General features: G+C 42.6%; 1 protein-coding gene across 3 annotated transcripts in view; it reads right to left on the reverse strand.

Annotated features, from left to right (window-relative positions):
• Positions 1–12,528, reverse strand: part of LOC309621385 (uncharacterized protein) — a 255,120-nt gene extending 242,592 nt beyond the window's left edge. Inside the window, exons 1-2 of one of the 3 annotated variants that reach the window (XR_014239979.1) lie at positions 12,250–12,528; positions 469–6,752 (exon numbers count right to left, since the gene is read on the reverse strand). The gene's annotated coding sequence lies outside the window, so the exon portion shown is untranslated. Of the gene's footprint in view, positions 1–468; positions 11,184–12,249 lie in introns of those variants that run through there. The other 2 variants (XR_014239980.1, XM_082408896.1) reach the window with 2 other exon arrangements.
• Positions 12,529–15,819: the final 3,291 nt, after the last annotated feature.

A 15,819-nucleotide genomic window follows, 5' to 3' on the forward strand; every position in this document is an offset into this window, starting at 1 on the left:
GGGACTTGCCTGCCACCATAATCATGTGAGCCAATTCATCTATATATATCTATATATCTATATCTATATTTATCTATCTGTATATATATATATATATATATATATATATATATATATATATATATATACCCTATTGGTTCTGTTTCTCTGGAGAACTGAAAGTTCTGAACTGAAAGTAATACAAAAGTGGACGCAAGTTTTCAAATTAAAATGAAAATTTTCTCTCAAAAACAGCTTTGCTTGTATAACAGATTCTGTCACAAAATATTTAGGCAAATTTAAAAAAACTAATGCTTGAGTCTTTCCACACATGGAAATGATCTGTCTTAGGAAATCAGATTTGTAAAGTTATTTAAACTAAAATGTTGATATACAAGAAAATCTGTTACTGGTCATGTTTTCCTTCCATTTAAAAGGTAATTTTCTATCGTATCTTGACATGATAGAATATATATCTAGTTTCATTACCTGGGTTCAGCTTGCTGGAATTCTGTTCCAAGCTCTTTGATCTTTTCTTCCTTTTTTGGCATCTTATTTTGAGCTTAGGTTCAGGCTCTGAATTCTTCATTTATCTGCAATGATCATCACCATAAACACACACTTGATAACATATAATTTCCTGAAAGCATTAAACAATATTACATGTAAAGTAAATGGAACATTCTTTGCTTCTTTAATTCCCAGCCTTTCACTCATGATTATTTTCATGAAAATTTAAAACCATTGTGTGGGGACGGGGCTAGTGCTGGTGGTGGTACTGACAGAAATGAAGAAATATGCCCTCAACACAATGCAAACACCACCATTTTCACCGCTGGAAAAGAAAAATTATAAAAAATTTTTAAATGGGTGGGCCACGTTTTTCTTCAAGTATCATGGACATTTTTATTGTTTACTGATGAAGATTAGATCTTAATAATTTATGCTGTTTTTTAATGTTATATACCACGTATTTAAGTTTAATCAATTGGAAAATGAAGGCTAAGGATAAGCTGTCAGTTCAACTTCTTAAATATATTTAACCTTGAAAAGAGATCACACTTCTAGAACATTCAAATCGATGCACATTAACACAAATTATAATCATTCTATTTCATTCTTAATTTTCTAGCTTTCTAAAAGATGTGCACCACGAAATCAGACAGTAGAATATTTGCCATAACGGCATTCTCCTTGAGATGGCAAATCAAAACACTTGTATAAAATGTTATGAGATGGAATGTGAGAGGTTAAAATCCAGTGTTAAGCCAGAGAGATCAGCTGAATGGTGGACATTCTTCTGCAGTGCCCTAACCCAAACTCCTATCTCATTCAAGCCTCTAAGCAAGTCCAAACAAGCCTGCATACTTAGCATGAACACTTCTTAAGTTCAGCTAAGGAAATAAATCTTATTTCACCTTTGCTGCAAGGTCACCTCAAGTCATTTTAGAAAGCTGGAGGCATATCCCAATAATGCTACTTCTATTTCTAAGAGTGATAGATCATGTGGAACAATAAAAATTACATTAACTGGTAGTAAATATTCATTCTTAGAGTATGTTTGAACTTTAGAAATTATAAAAGGCATTCAGATCCAAGTCTGAAGAAAGAGTGGGTGAGCAGTATGGGGTCAAACCTGAAATACCACTTAATAATTGTTTTATCCATTCATGCCCGAATCCCTGGAAAATGTGCCACAAGTGGCTGATCCAAATCTTCTCTAGTTTCATTAAATTTCAAACCCTCCCCAGAGCTTTCATGATCAATCAGTGATCTGATTTCCTATTTCACTGAGATGTCACCTTGTTCAACTTCACTACTATCTCTGTCATGATTTCTCCGAATCCACATTCCCATCTCCCCTCCTGAAATTAGCTTCTCCTCATGGGCTTTTTGAGCAGAGTGCCTACACAAGCACACTGTCCACAACTTCCTAATGTAAATGTTCCCTTGCTACCTTTGCAGAGAGGCACACAATCCTTCTGCTTGTAATTTAAAATCAACCACACATAGAATCAGAATCACACAGGTCTGAAATATGTGAGTGGGAAGAGCCTTCTTAGAAGTCCACTAATCCTTATCCTTCACTTTTAACAATGAAGCAGCTAAGAATGCAAGGAGTGTGACTTACTTAAAGCCACAGCCAGGTCGTAGCACTGCTGAGATAAGATCTTACTGCTTATCATTCTATAACTAACTTCTTCTTCTTCCTTTTTTTTTTTCCTTTATATTGCTTCTTTAAATGACAGAACAAGAGAGGAATACAAATAGTCATTGGGAGAACATACATGGTTTCATTCTAAATGTTGGTGAAGAGAATAAAGCATCAAACAAACACTACAATGACTTTGTTATTATTTGTCAGTGCTCCTTTCCCCAAAATATATCCTTACAGAAGGCTTTGGCAGATAGATTGTCACAATTTGCTCCATTCCTGTGTGACTGGTCAAAGTGCCTAAAACTAAGTGGATTCTAAGATTCTCAAAGTGAGTGTTGAATGTGCTACTTAAAAGAAGAATCATTGGATACATAAAGGTCTATTGCCCAGAAAGCATGCATTTTTTTTTCACCAATAAAAATGAAAGCTTCATGCAAACATGTGAGGCTCAAGTTGTTAGAATCTACTCTAGTGACAGAAAAAGCAAAGGCATGTCTTCAGAAACCCTTAAGTAACCTCTGTGTTGCTCTGTGATGTTGGAGTGATAGAGGAAAAGTGATAATTTAATCTCCATGAAAACACAGTTTTGAAGAAATATGAAAGCACTTCAGTTTCTTGTCAGACAGATGAAAACTAGAGTTTTGACCTTCTGCCTCAATCCTTCTCCCTTCTACCAATAGGAAAGAAATACTATACTAAAGATTCATAGGATGGATGTAAAAAGAAAAGGCATGAAACTTTGGGTAGAACCTAGTATAATTGTAGCTATGCTTTCATGAAACAAGCAAGACAATCTAGGTATTTACAAAGCTGGCAATTGGGCTTCCCTGGTGGTGGCGCAGTGGTTAGGAATCCGCCTGCCAATGCAGGGGACACGGGTTCGAGCCCTGGTTCAGGAAGAGCCCACATGCTGCAGAGCAGCTAGGCCCGTGCGCCACAACTACTGAGCCTGCGCTCCGCGACGAGAGAGGCCACCGCAATGAGAGGCCCGCGCACGGCAATGAAGAGTAGCCCCCGCTCACCGCAACTAAATAAAGAAAGCCCACGCGCAGCCACAAAGACCCAACGCAGCCAAAAAATAATTAATTAATTAATTAATTAATTAATTTTTAAAAAAAGCTGGCAGTTGCTCAAAAGCATTTGTGTAAGACATTAACATTAAAAGACAAGACAACCAACCTCAACTTTCACCAAATCTACATGAGTTAGGAATATCCTTTTTAAAATGTGTAGTAGACAATCCAAAGAAGCTGAATGACCTCACCCTAAGCAGAGAGGGTGGGGGGATTTGGTTTTTGTTGCTATCAAGAAGGCTGACTTTAGAGACCACAGAACATAGAACTAGATAGCCATCTCACAGATCTCCAAGGAACTACCCACTGTAAGGAAGTGAAAGCTGAAGGAACGCAGCGCGGATGTATTGAGGTTGATTGCTTCTAATCATATCTAATCTAACTTCATTTCATTTGTCACTTTAATATAATATGGCTAGTGTTTTTCTTCAATATGTATTAAGGGTGATGAGGAAGGAACAGTAGATTACACAGTAAGTTTGTTTTAGTAGGAAAAAGAAATTTCGGAGGTTATGGTTTGGGTCCAGAAGTATAAAGTAGTGTATAATTGAAACAATATTTAAAAGGTTTTGCAAAAGAGAGAGGAGAGGATATGTGATTAAATTAAAACCGTTTTAATCTAACATTTAATGACCCTTATCATTTAAAAAATTCCAACTGCTGTTTTTATCTCCTTCAGATTTGACTAGTCCATACAAGAATTAGGAAAGGAGCATCTTTATCTCTGAATTAGAAGGGACGCCAAGAAGAATCCAAACAAACAGGCCTTGCTAAGATGACCCCCCATTTACTACAATTACCTTATTTTCCTTTATCTATCAATCATATTCCTCCATGACTGTCCACTCTTCATCACACCTAGCATAAGATACACAAGTCTAACCATTTGCTCATGAAGGATCCCATGTCACATAAAACTTATACCAAATAAATTTGTATGCCTTCCTTCTGTTAATCTGTTTTTATCAGTTTCATTTTCAGACCTAGCCGGGGACCCTAAGAAGGTTGAAAAAATACTTTTTCCTTTCTTACAATACATAACGTTGACCATTTTGTAGATGACCATTTTATGTCTATTGCCGTTAAAGAGAAATTGGCCTATCCCACACATAAATCATAAGCTACCACATACTCTTTCCTTAGCTAACTTACTGAATTCAACATTAGGTTTGTTGAGGACCATAACCAAGCATCCATGAATACATTTTAAGCACACTCTTACCATTTCAAAATGATTCCAATATTTTTCAACTTTTATTGAGTACAGGATTCTATAAAATTTCTTTCATGATTTGTTATGGGTGGAAATGTGCCAGGGACTCCAAATTTACTATGATTAACATTCAAAATACCTTAAACAAAAGCATTAATAGGAGAACATATAATAACACTCGTCAATATGAGATTCCTGTGAAAGACTGTACTTCGGTAACATTCGACCTGGGGCGTAAAGTATCAAAAACATAAGGAAAGAAATTTCTCAGGTACATTGAAGTATACCAGGAGCAAGTTGTTTTCCAACATACGTAATTGTCTTAATAATAAATTACCCCTAGTTAAGGATGAAATAAATAACTAGAGAACCTCTTTGGAGCAAAATGTAGTTGTCATTACTATACACACCAAGGAAGCAAAAACTTTTTTGGGTGTGATGGATGTGTTCATTATTCTGAGTGTGGTGATCATCTCTCAGGTGGAACATATGTCAATAGTTATCAAGATGTACACTGTAAACAGGGCAGTTTATCTTCTGCCTATTATACTCCTGTTAATAAAGCTCAGAAGGAACATACCTGTGTGTCTAGGGCAAAGTAACCAAGGAGAAAAGAGGTTGAGTGATCAGGGCAAAAGAGCAGCCCGATCTTGTTCATTGCTGGCCATGCTTGGTAAATATTTTCATTCTAATTTCAATGGGAAATTATTGGAGAGCTTCAGGCAGGGGCCTGATATGATTTGAATGGTGGGAGGCACTAGAACCACAGATGTGTGAAATTGGAAGAGACAGTGAACTCCCTAAGTCTAGGTGCTCTTAAGAGAGGTCCATAGGTTTCCTTAAACTTCCTGAAGTAGCTGCTAATTTGTGTATGTATGTACAGATATGCATTTTTAAAAAATTAATTTCCACAGTATTCATCAGCTTCTCGAAAAGGTCCTTGACCATAAATATGTAGGAACTTTTCATGGATTTACCCAGAAATTAGTTAGAGATATCAAAACCTGGAGAAGTACAAGGATGTGTTCAAGATCAGAGGTGGCAGGTTGATGAGGTCATGAGGGGGTTATGATGCTGACTACCGTCTCTGGTCCCCTCATCTCTCCCTGCCCCAAATGCTGATTCACAGAACACAGTCGTCATAAAAAGCTGGCATACAGCACACGAAGCCAGTGTCTGCTGAACCCTGACCCGCTCACCCACATCAACAGGAGAGCGTGCCAATGGTATGGTCCATAAGAGGTGATCAGCCAGCACAACTACTGGAAAACAGTCCCTTATGACTCCCCCATCAAACCTGTATAACTTTCTAAATCACCTACGGGTGTATTACTGTTAAAATCACAAAAGAACAACACATCATAAACAATAATAAGCTATTCCTCTTTCATTATTACTGAGCCTGCCCTGTGCTGTAGACCAGAAGAATACTATAGAATTGGCATTTGACAGCTCTAGTTTTCCTCCTGTAAAGAATCGACAAATGAGTGTATCCTTTGGTATCCTTTGAGTGTATCTGGATCCTTACCAATGGAGATTTCAATACGGTATAAAAAAAACTTCTTAAACTAGGAGGCGCTATATATATAGCAAGGTACATTTCACATGAGAAGCTTCACATCATCCTTCTCACGAGATTCCAGTGTAGGATGACAGAAGGTCCTTTTCTCAGCAATCCAGGGGACAAACAGGATCCCCTCAAATTCTTTCCTAGCTCTAGGGTTTATGAAAATGTCGGGCTATTTTTTATAGCTTTAAAAGGTCCCAGGTTACCGAACTAACCCTGCCTTTGCTCAGTCTTGAGCGTGAAGAACGTGCCTCCATGGCACCAGTATAAACTGGATTAAAACATTTCAGAAAGTCGCCTTTGTAAAAAGCAAGGGGGTAAAACACAAAGTACACCTGGGAGTTATGTTCCATACCTATCAGATGTGTGAAATCGGCTCTAGTAAAATAATGGCCTTTTCTGGGCTTCGAGTTTCAACTGAGTTCAGGGGTGTTGGAACTTACCAGATAGGTTGATATTTGAATCGCACAGGCAGAACTCTCCTGATCATCACGATGAACAATTACAGGGACTGAGTATACCTGGACGTGGTGCTAGCCAGACACTAACAAGAGGAAGTTCGGTGAGAGACCTGCCTTGAGAGGGGAGCCTATTGTACAGAAGGGGGAAACAGAATCAAAGCACAACTGAGGGCTGTACTGCGTACCTATCAGAAGTGTGAAGTCAGTGTCTGATCTTCGTCTGTGCTTGAACTCTGGGTCCACACCAAGGCAGTGCACGAGCTGTTGATCGTGCCCTTGGATCTTCTTACCAAACTGTGACCTGAAAAGGAAAGAACGTATTGTTGAATACCTTGGCCACAGATACAGATTAATTTCCCTAAGTAAGAATTCAGCGTGAAAAAAGTAAAAAACAAAGGAACAAAACAAAACAAAAACACACCAGCCTTTTCCTAGTTCTGCAAAAGACCCCCATCCAGCCACTGCCTACCCTTAGGAGAAATAAGCCTACAGCTACAGATGGTCTGGACTTTATACTGCAAACCCACTGTGACGTAATCCACTGTGACCATTTGGTCACTTCATATGGTAATTTGCTGGCATTGAGGCTTGTGGTCAGAGATACCGGATCAGCCTTTCTGCTTCCCTAACCTACTGTCCCTGAGGTTAGTGAAACAAATAAATAAACTGTCAGCCCTACAGCCACAGATACAGAAATGTTCTCCCACTTATAACTGATTGATTTCCACGAGGGATGAGCGTCCTGGCCCAAGGGGCAAATGACAGTTTGGGTTTTGTTCAGCACTGTCAGTCGCGTAGCTATAAACAACTTACAGAAGTGGACCGAGCCACTTCAGCAAGATGCTCTGTAGGGACCAATCTCTACACGTATTCCAAAAAGATCCATTTTATAGGAGCACACACTTAGTATGCATGGCTAGAACCTCGATTTATTCAAAGTGGCTAAGGTCTTCAACCGTATCCTCATCAAGGTAATTGTGTGGCCCTAACCCTGACCAATTCCAAACGGACAGAAATACACCACAGCGCCTCCTGCTTCAAAACTGGAGGGTCAATGACTATTTGTAAGTGTCTAAATGATTTAACAGCATAACATTAGTAAGAGGCACACAGGATATGATCCTCAGAGGATCATCCCCCAGATGTCCACAGGGTCCCCCCCACCCCACCCCGTCTCTTCCTTCAGGTCTTTATGTCCCCTTCTCAGTGAGGCCTTCTCCATACAACCTACCTGCAGGTGCAGATCCCTCCCCCAGACCTATTCCCCTTCCCTGCCTTCGTGTGCTGCACAGCACGCGTCATTATAATACACGTGGGTCTTATTGAGCTTACTTTTCAGTCTCCCCCACTAGAATGTGAGCCCCATGTGAGCAAGGACTTTAGGTCTCTTTCGTGTCTGTATGTCCAGCACGAAGAACAGTAGCATCTGGCACATAGTAGGTGCTCAGCAAATGATGAAGGTCACCTTTGGCCACCAGCCCTAATGTTCATGCCATTCCCAGAGCTGACCCTGTCACCTGTAGAGTGTGCGTCTTTCAGAATCTCCTCCCCGTATTTACATTCTCACACAAGAGATCATTAAAAATAGATACCCTACGCTTTAATGAAGTGGTTGGATAATTCTACAGTACTTAAAACAAAAACCACCTGTTTCCAGTCCTAACTGGAGACACAACCGATTACAGCTCTGTAAATGCAACCAGAATCAACTCTTTTAGGTTGGTGTTTTCACCCATATTACTCAATAACATACTCAAAACACGATTACTTTATCAGTGTTGGTTGGCACAGTTGCTTTTGTGGATATTTTTAGCTCTGTATCACGGATCATTTCAAACAAAGCCGATAGAACAATATATCCAGAATTCTGTATGTCGGTCAAGGAGCTTCAACAGTCAGCGTTTTGCCACTTAAGATTTATTTGTTTTTTTTTTTCTAGCATATTCCAAAGCATATTCCAGATATCCTACGACTTCGTGTGTAAACCCAAAGAAGTTATTTCCTCCACATACTCTGCGGTAACATAAACTATAACAAACAGGGCTTTAAAAAAACATAACCAAAATACCGTCATTACATCGAAGAAAAATTACAATTATTCCCTAATGCCACAGGAAACCATCCATGTCCAATGTATCTATTTGACCTAAATATCTCTCTTAAATTTGATTTGTTCTTATTAGGATCCAAAGAAGTATCTTACATAGCATTCGCTGAAATAGGACTTAGTCCTCTTTTCATCTATAACAGCCCCTCCCCGTTTTTTCTTTGCTATTCCTTTGATGAAAAGACTAGATTATTTGTCCTGTAGAATTACTCACATTCAGTGTTACTCTATATGCATCCTGTCCTGAACATGTTCCAGTAGAAACAGAATAACCCGTAGTGAGATCTCTGGGTATGGTTAGATTCAGGCTCAGTTATTTTAGCAGGAACATTTTATAAATTTATTTATTTATCTATTTATTGGCTGCGTTGGGTCTTCGCCGCCGCGCGCAGGCCCTCCCTAGTTGCGGCGTGCGGTGGCTTCTCTTTGTTGCAGAGCACGCGCTGTAGGCGCGCGGGCTTCGGTAGTTGTGGCACGCGGGCTCAGCAGTTGTGGCTCGCGGGCTCTAGAGCGCAGGCTCAGTAGTTGTGGCGCACGGGCTTAGTTGCTCCGCGGCATGTGCGATCTTCCCGGACCAGGGCTCGAACCCGTGTCCCCTGGGTTGGCAGGTGGATTCTTAACCCACCGCGCCACCAGGGAAATGTCCCTTAGCAGGCACATTTTAGACTTGATGCTTTGTACTCCTATATGATACAACAGGAGTATCAGATTGCACTGTACTGTACAGTGTCAATTGTATCACATCAGAACACCCGCGCTGTTTCCCACACTTTTGATGGGAAACAAAAAGTTTCCCCTGGCCGGGGAGACGGGGGTTGATCGGTGGGTTGTACTATTCTCACCTTGATTCACCCACATTGTAAAATGTACCATCTACCTTTTACTGAAATTTTATTAAGTGTATGTGTTGGCTTGCTTTTTAAATGTTTGATATGCTATTCATGTACCATGTAATCCACAATGTTAAAATGTACTAGTCACTGATTTTTACTATAGTCAGACAGTTGTGGGCCCGTGACCACAATAAATTTTAGGACATTTTCATCACCCCCAAAAGGAAGTCCATACTTATTATCTGCCGTTCCCTATTCTCGGGATGGGACTGAAACCGGCCTGAATGGTACAAAGATTACTTCAAATTGAAAACATCTGAGCTACAACAGAGGCAGAAATAAGTCTTCTCTGAACTGCCCTTATCTGGCTAAAGCAGAACTTTATAAGAGACAGCTGCCACAACCCCACCCACACGGGGGGGGCGTGTCTCTAAGCAGGGAGGCCTGATCTTGGACATGAGAACATTCCAGAAGATGGTGTAAATAAGCCTCATCAGACCCTTCCATCCTTTGAAGTCCTGATCCACCAAGCCCCCTTGCGAAGTTGGTCTATAAACCCCTATCTCTAGCCGTCTAGGGAGCCTCTTCATCTGAAAGCTCCTTCATGGTAAATAAACTTTTCTCCGATTAATTTACCGATAATTAATTTTCAGGCCCCTAGCCAGTTGAACCTAAGACGGTAGAGAAAAAGTTTTCCTCCTAACGTTCCCTTCTCACTAGCCCTATGGCAACCACGCGTGGATTTTTTCTCTCTGTAGATCTGCCTGTTCTGGGTACTTCACGTGAATCAGATCTTACAATGTGTGTTCTTTGGTGTCTAGCTTTTTTCATGTATCATAATGTTTCCAAGATTCATCCGTATTTCAGCACGTATCACTACTTCATTCCATATTATGGCTAAATAAAAACTCATGGTAAGGGTATAGCATATTTTGTTTAAAAATTCATCAGTCGATGGACATTTGGGTTGCTTCCCCCATTTTGGCTTTGTGAATAAGGCTGCCGTAAACGTTGACGTACAAGTTTTTGTTTGAATGTTTTCAGTTCTCTGGGATACGTGTCTAGGAGTGGACTTGCTGGTCATGTGGTCACTCTATGTTTAACTTTTGGTGGAAGTGCCGAACTGCTTTACACGGTGTCCGCACCATTTTACATTCCCACCAGCCAGTGTATGAGGGGTTCAATTCCTGCACATCCTTATTACACTTCTTATTTTCCATTTTTTAAATTACAGCTGCCCTGGTAGACGTCAAGTGGTATCTCTTGTGATTCTGATGTTGGTCTCCCTAATGACTAATGACGTTGAACATCTTCTCTTGCCCTCAGTGGCCATTTGCATGGAGAGAGCAATGGATTTGCAGCATGAGACGCCCCCGTCCCCACCCCCCCACCCCCCCCCCCCGCCCCTTGTGTGTGTGAACCACTCCTGGTTCACACTGGCAAAGCCACGTAGCCTCTTTGGACCTCGATTTCCTGGCACAATGAGTAGTTATTGCATCTGTGTTCATCCAGGGAATGGAGACAGAAAAAAGACTTTGACTTGGATCTCTGCATGGAGAAACAGCCACTACTCCCTAGAGTGAAGGAAAAGAAACTCACAGAGGAATCCAGAGGGGCAGCTGAGATCCAGAGCCCAGGGACTGGTCAGGTAATTCCGCGTGGCGAGGAGGTGGAAGCTCTCTTCACTTTCCACCCTCAACAAGGCGGGCAAGTTGTAGCAGAGCATGAAGCCCTCCCTTCACTCCCTAGGAGTTGAAGGCAGCTGCGCTTTGTGAGATTTTCCTGTGGTGACCTGAAATGCAAAAAGGCAGCTGCCTGGCCAGAACTAAGCACCTCAGGGTCCTCACTGTCCTCCTCCCTTCTGCCCTGGAAATTCCCACCAGCTCTGCCCAAACAGCAGGGAATGGGTGAGAAAAGGCGCTGTGAGTCAGAGCCTGAGCCAAGGCTGGGACTAGCCGGACAGCAGGCGGTCTTGGGGGGCCTGGGCCTGTGCAGGTGCTCAGTCGGGGAGCAGAATGGAGGCAGGAAATCCTGAGGAGTTAGGGGCAGTCAGCAGGCCAGTTGTGCTGCCCTGGGGTCGTTGCAGAGCCCATGGATTTCTTTTAAGTGTTTCTTGGAAGGGTGATTACACTGGGGAGTGGATAGGGGCAGGGGTGACTTCGGTTCTCCCTTGAAAAACTTCTGTATTTCTGGAGATGTTTTTTCTTAAGAAATAACCAAGCAATAATTACATTTGTCAATGGAAAGAAAGAGTTAACAAAAGCATCTTCACAGTCTCGACCGTTTTAGTCACCAGAAAGCTGCCGGTTACCCACGATCCTAGAGACAGTTGTTTCTGAAGGTCTGTCTTTGAATCTCTCTCCCGTGCTCTCTCTCCTCCGCTGCACCCCTCTGCAGGGAACAAGCTACTGGGTGGATACAGGCCCCAGTTTAACACCCCTCGTCTCTGAGTGGCGGCATCACCTGTCATCTTCCTTTTCCTCTCTATGCTACATGTGTCTCCTTGATGTGAAGGTTATTTCTCTAGAGGAGCGTGTTCCTTTTCTCAACAGGAAACAACAAGTCAAGGCGCCCGCCAGGCAGGAGAAACCTGCGAGTCGCTGCGACTCCTTCGGACGCAGCACATCCCCCCCACCCACCTAGGCGGTGTGGACACCACCTGCAGCAGCCCCGGGAAAACCGCTTCAGAGGCGCGGGCTCCCTAGCAGGTCCCTGGCAAAGAGCGGGAGGTGACGGGGCGCAGGCAGGGCCTGCTCTTGGGACTCTGCCTCCCACCTGAGGAGGGAGCAATTCAAGTATTAGTAACCTCAAGCATATGAAGGATACAAACTCGTCACATCGTTTGCAAGTGTACTTACACTTTTTTCCTCTAAATAGTCTTGCGACCGTTGAACGGTAAAATTTCCGTTTTACTGTTCCTTCGCATACATCGTTGGCGGCAAGGCCCCTACAAGGGGGACAAGTTGGTCCTCCCGAGCAGAGAGCGAAACACGGGAGGTTTCCTCGCAGACTTTCCCAAGCTCCCCTCTCCCGCCTCTCGGCACCTGGGACCAATTGAGGATGTCCCACCCCTCCCCTGGGCGGGGCCAACACCGAGGAACCCGGATTCCCAACCCCTCCTCTCCCCCTCGCCCTCCCCCCCGCCGCGCCCCACCTCCCGGGCTTCTCCGAGGAGACGCCGACGACAGGGGGCGGGGTGGGGGTCGTCTACGCGGGGCCACGCAGGCGCCGCTTTACGGCAGGGGTGGGCGTGGGGCGCCGTCGAGTCCCGCCGGCCCCCGCGCAAGGTTCAGAACTGACCGGGCTTGTCCCGCCGGAGCGTGGCTTCAACCAGGTGGGTCCCCTCAGCCTCCTTCGTTTCCTTTCCCTGACGCGGGGCGACGCGGGGCCGGGGGCTGGGCTCCGTCCGGCAGCCGTTCTGATCCCGGGGGCCCTCCCCGTCCTCTAGCGTCTGGGCAGCGTATGCCTGGCGTGCGCCGTAGGCCAATGGTCGCTGCATCCTGGCCGGCTCGGGGGGAGGCGGGGACGGGCCGAGGGGGCGCCGCGTGGGCCCGGCCGGGGTCTGGCGTTTAGGCGAGGCTGGCTGAGCGTGGGCGCCGGGATTGTACCGCCGCCTGAGTTCTGTGCACTGGCGCCAGTAGGGAGAGCGTCCAAGTAGAGCCCCTAGGGAAGCGGTTCCCTGTGGCCAGAGGGCGGGGAGGGCAGGAGGAGAGCGCGGGGCCGCCAGCTCCTTCTTCCTTCCCTCCCCATTTACGTGGCCGCAGGAGGGTCGGCTTGGTTGGGTGGGATTGAGTGCGCTGCCGACAGGGACTGGGCTGCCCGGAATGTATCCCTAGAGAAGTAACATTTCCTTTCGTGAATTTTTGACCTAAAGAAGTTCTAGCTCCATTTTCACGTATGCATTTAACCACATGGAAGATTAAACCCCCAGATTTTCAGGGTTTCTGCAAGTGATGGGAATACTGGTGGTTAATGTTTTTTATCTATTTACAGTTCTGTGCAGTAACAGGAGGCCTTTTATTAATGAAAGAAGCAATGAAGCTTTTTAAAGAAATAATTTCAGGTTATCAAAGATAAAAGTTCATGGTAATAATACAAAATATGAATAAGGGGAGCAAATTATATGTGGACAAAAAACTCCAAAAGGAAAAAAAACCACAGTTTTTTTTATGACAGTGTTAAGGGTGCGTGTTCGTGCAAATGCTTGTTTCTTGTTACTGATAATTGGCAGAAGATTGGCCTTATTACCAAAATTTAAAAATTCGAAGAACTTCTGTAGACATTTGATGGCATGAGAGGGCAATCGAAATTAAAGGGTCAGGGATTTTCATATAAAGGACTGTACTTTGTTTACAGTGGGATTATAACCATTTCATGGGTAAAGGGGATTTGAGACAAGTCAGACTCAAGAGAGGTGAGGAAATGGCAGGTAATACAGGCCCCTCTGAAAGGGCAGGTCTTGGTTGGGAACTCATACCTTGTATGAAGTTATAGTGTAGTTTTTGTTTGTATTTCCTTTATATGTGCGGCTGGGGAATCTTTTGGTATATTTAAGAGCCTTTTGTGGCTCTTTTTCTGTGAACTAGTAATGTCTTTTTCTCTTGGTTGTTACTCTTAAACGATATCTAGAAGCTTGTTCTCTATGTTAGGAAGACTACTGATGTGAATTAAATACTTTTTTCCCGTTTATCAATGCTTTTCTAACTTCGATTATGCTTTTTTCGTTAGCATGGTAAATTTTAGGTGTTCACATTTATCCTTTTTGTTTTTTTAATGGATTTTTGGGTCAGGCGTACAAAAGGCTTTTCCTGCTCCCGAGCTATAAAGGAATCTTGCCCATTACTTCTTCTAGTAGTTGTATGGTTCTGTGCATTGTACCTTTAATTCTTGGATGCCTGTACAGTTCATCGTGGTTTATTGTGAGAGGTGTGGAACTATGAGCCTATTCTAGATGGGTATCACTTTGTCCCAAGGCTGTCTGTACTCTCATTGATTTGGGAGACTGCCTCAGTGTATACTAAATTCTTGTATGTCTTCAGGTCTATTCTTGAACTTTGTGTTCTACTATATATTTTCACATGTGGTATGACTAGTTCTCTCACAACATGGCTATTCATTGTCATAACTCTCCTGGATATCTCTGCCTGTTTGTTTTCCCTTATTAACAGTGGAAAATAACAAAGTGTTCAAAAGCCTTTTGGATTTTCTTTGGGATTAGAATGGATTGCTTGATTAACTGATGAAGAATTGTTAATGTTCTTGAGTCTAAGTCTGTTTATCCGAGAATGTAGTACATCTTTATTCTTGTTTAAGTCTACTTGTCTGTCCTACGGGAATTTTAAAGTGTTCCTCCTGTAGATTTCCATGTGTGTATTAACATTACCCTAAGCATATAATCTTTCACCATTGATAATTTAAAATCCTGTAAACTTTGTTTCTAACTGGATATTTATTCATGGAATTGGCTTATAAAAAACATTCGTAGAGCACTTGATTGTCAGGACTTTTGTTAATTTTCTCGGTTTCAGTGAATGGTATATTTTCCATATTGTAATCAACCCTTCGAAAGGTTAGAACTTTGTGAAACGTACCCCTCCGAGTGTTGGATGTTTGAGCACTGGGTGGGTAAAGTCGGGGAAGAAGAAGTTAAAAATCAATGTCTCTGAAATGTTTTCCCTCTTAGGCGCACTGTTGCAGTCTAGTGTCACTAATTTTTTAAAACACCTCGTTATAGGGATACCGAAACCCTTGATTTCCCTTTTTTTACACACTTCTAAGATTTCTAAACATTTTGCAAGTTAATGTTAAGTGGAAAGGATGCTGAGCCCCTCCTATTTATTAAGCCAGTGACTAGGTCCTGACCCACACAAACTCCCTACCCAAGGCTGTGAGCAAGGTGATATAACTGTGCCCTTTTGACCAAAGTTAACACCCGGACATATAAAGAGGCCTGTCTGCTTGAGGTCCCAGGTGTCTTTCCAGACAGGAGGAACTTGAAATCAATTGGAAACAAGGAATTAGGGGCTCAGTTGATCATGATGGACAAGAAGTATTGATAACAGACTTTGATCCGGTGATTCCAGAAGAGGATGAATATCTCAATAAATGTATAATGAAAGGGTAGAGACATCCTTCCCAATACATAACAAGATGGGCTTAAGAAACTCTGGAGATTAAGACCCAGACATTATTAAAAGGGTCAAAACAAAACAACCGTAATATATTTGCATTACCCTTCCTTTGCATTGCCTAGTAAAAGGGATAAACATCTTCTCTGTTGAAACAAAAGGTTACCAAATACTGATGATTTTCTTCTGGAGAGACTTCCACTGATATTATTTGTTCTTTTATGAGGCAGAACAAATACATTAGTGATTGGGTGGGCGGGTGGGGGAAGCCATAAAATGTTTTTAAAAAGGAAATGCTAG

This window comes from Balaenoptera borealis (genome assembly GCF_965194805.1).
Source record: "Balaenoptera borealis genome assembly, contig: HAP1_SCAFFOLD_375, whole genome shotgun sequence".
Classification (NCBI taxonomy): Eukaryota; Metazoa; Chordata; class Mammalia; order Artiodactyla; family Balaenopteridae; genus Balaenoptera; species Balaenoptera borealis.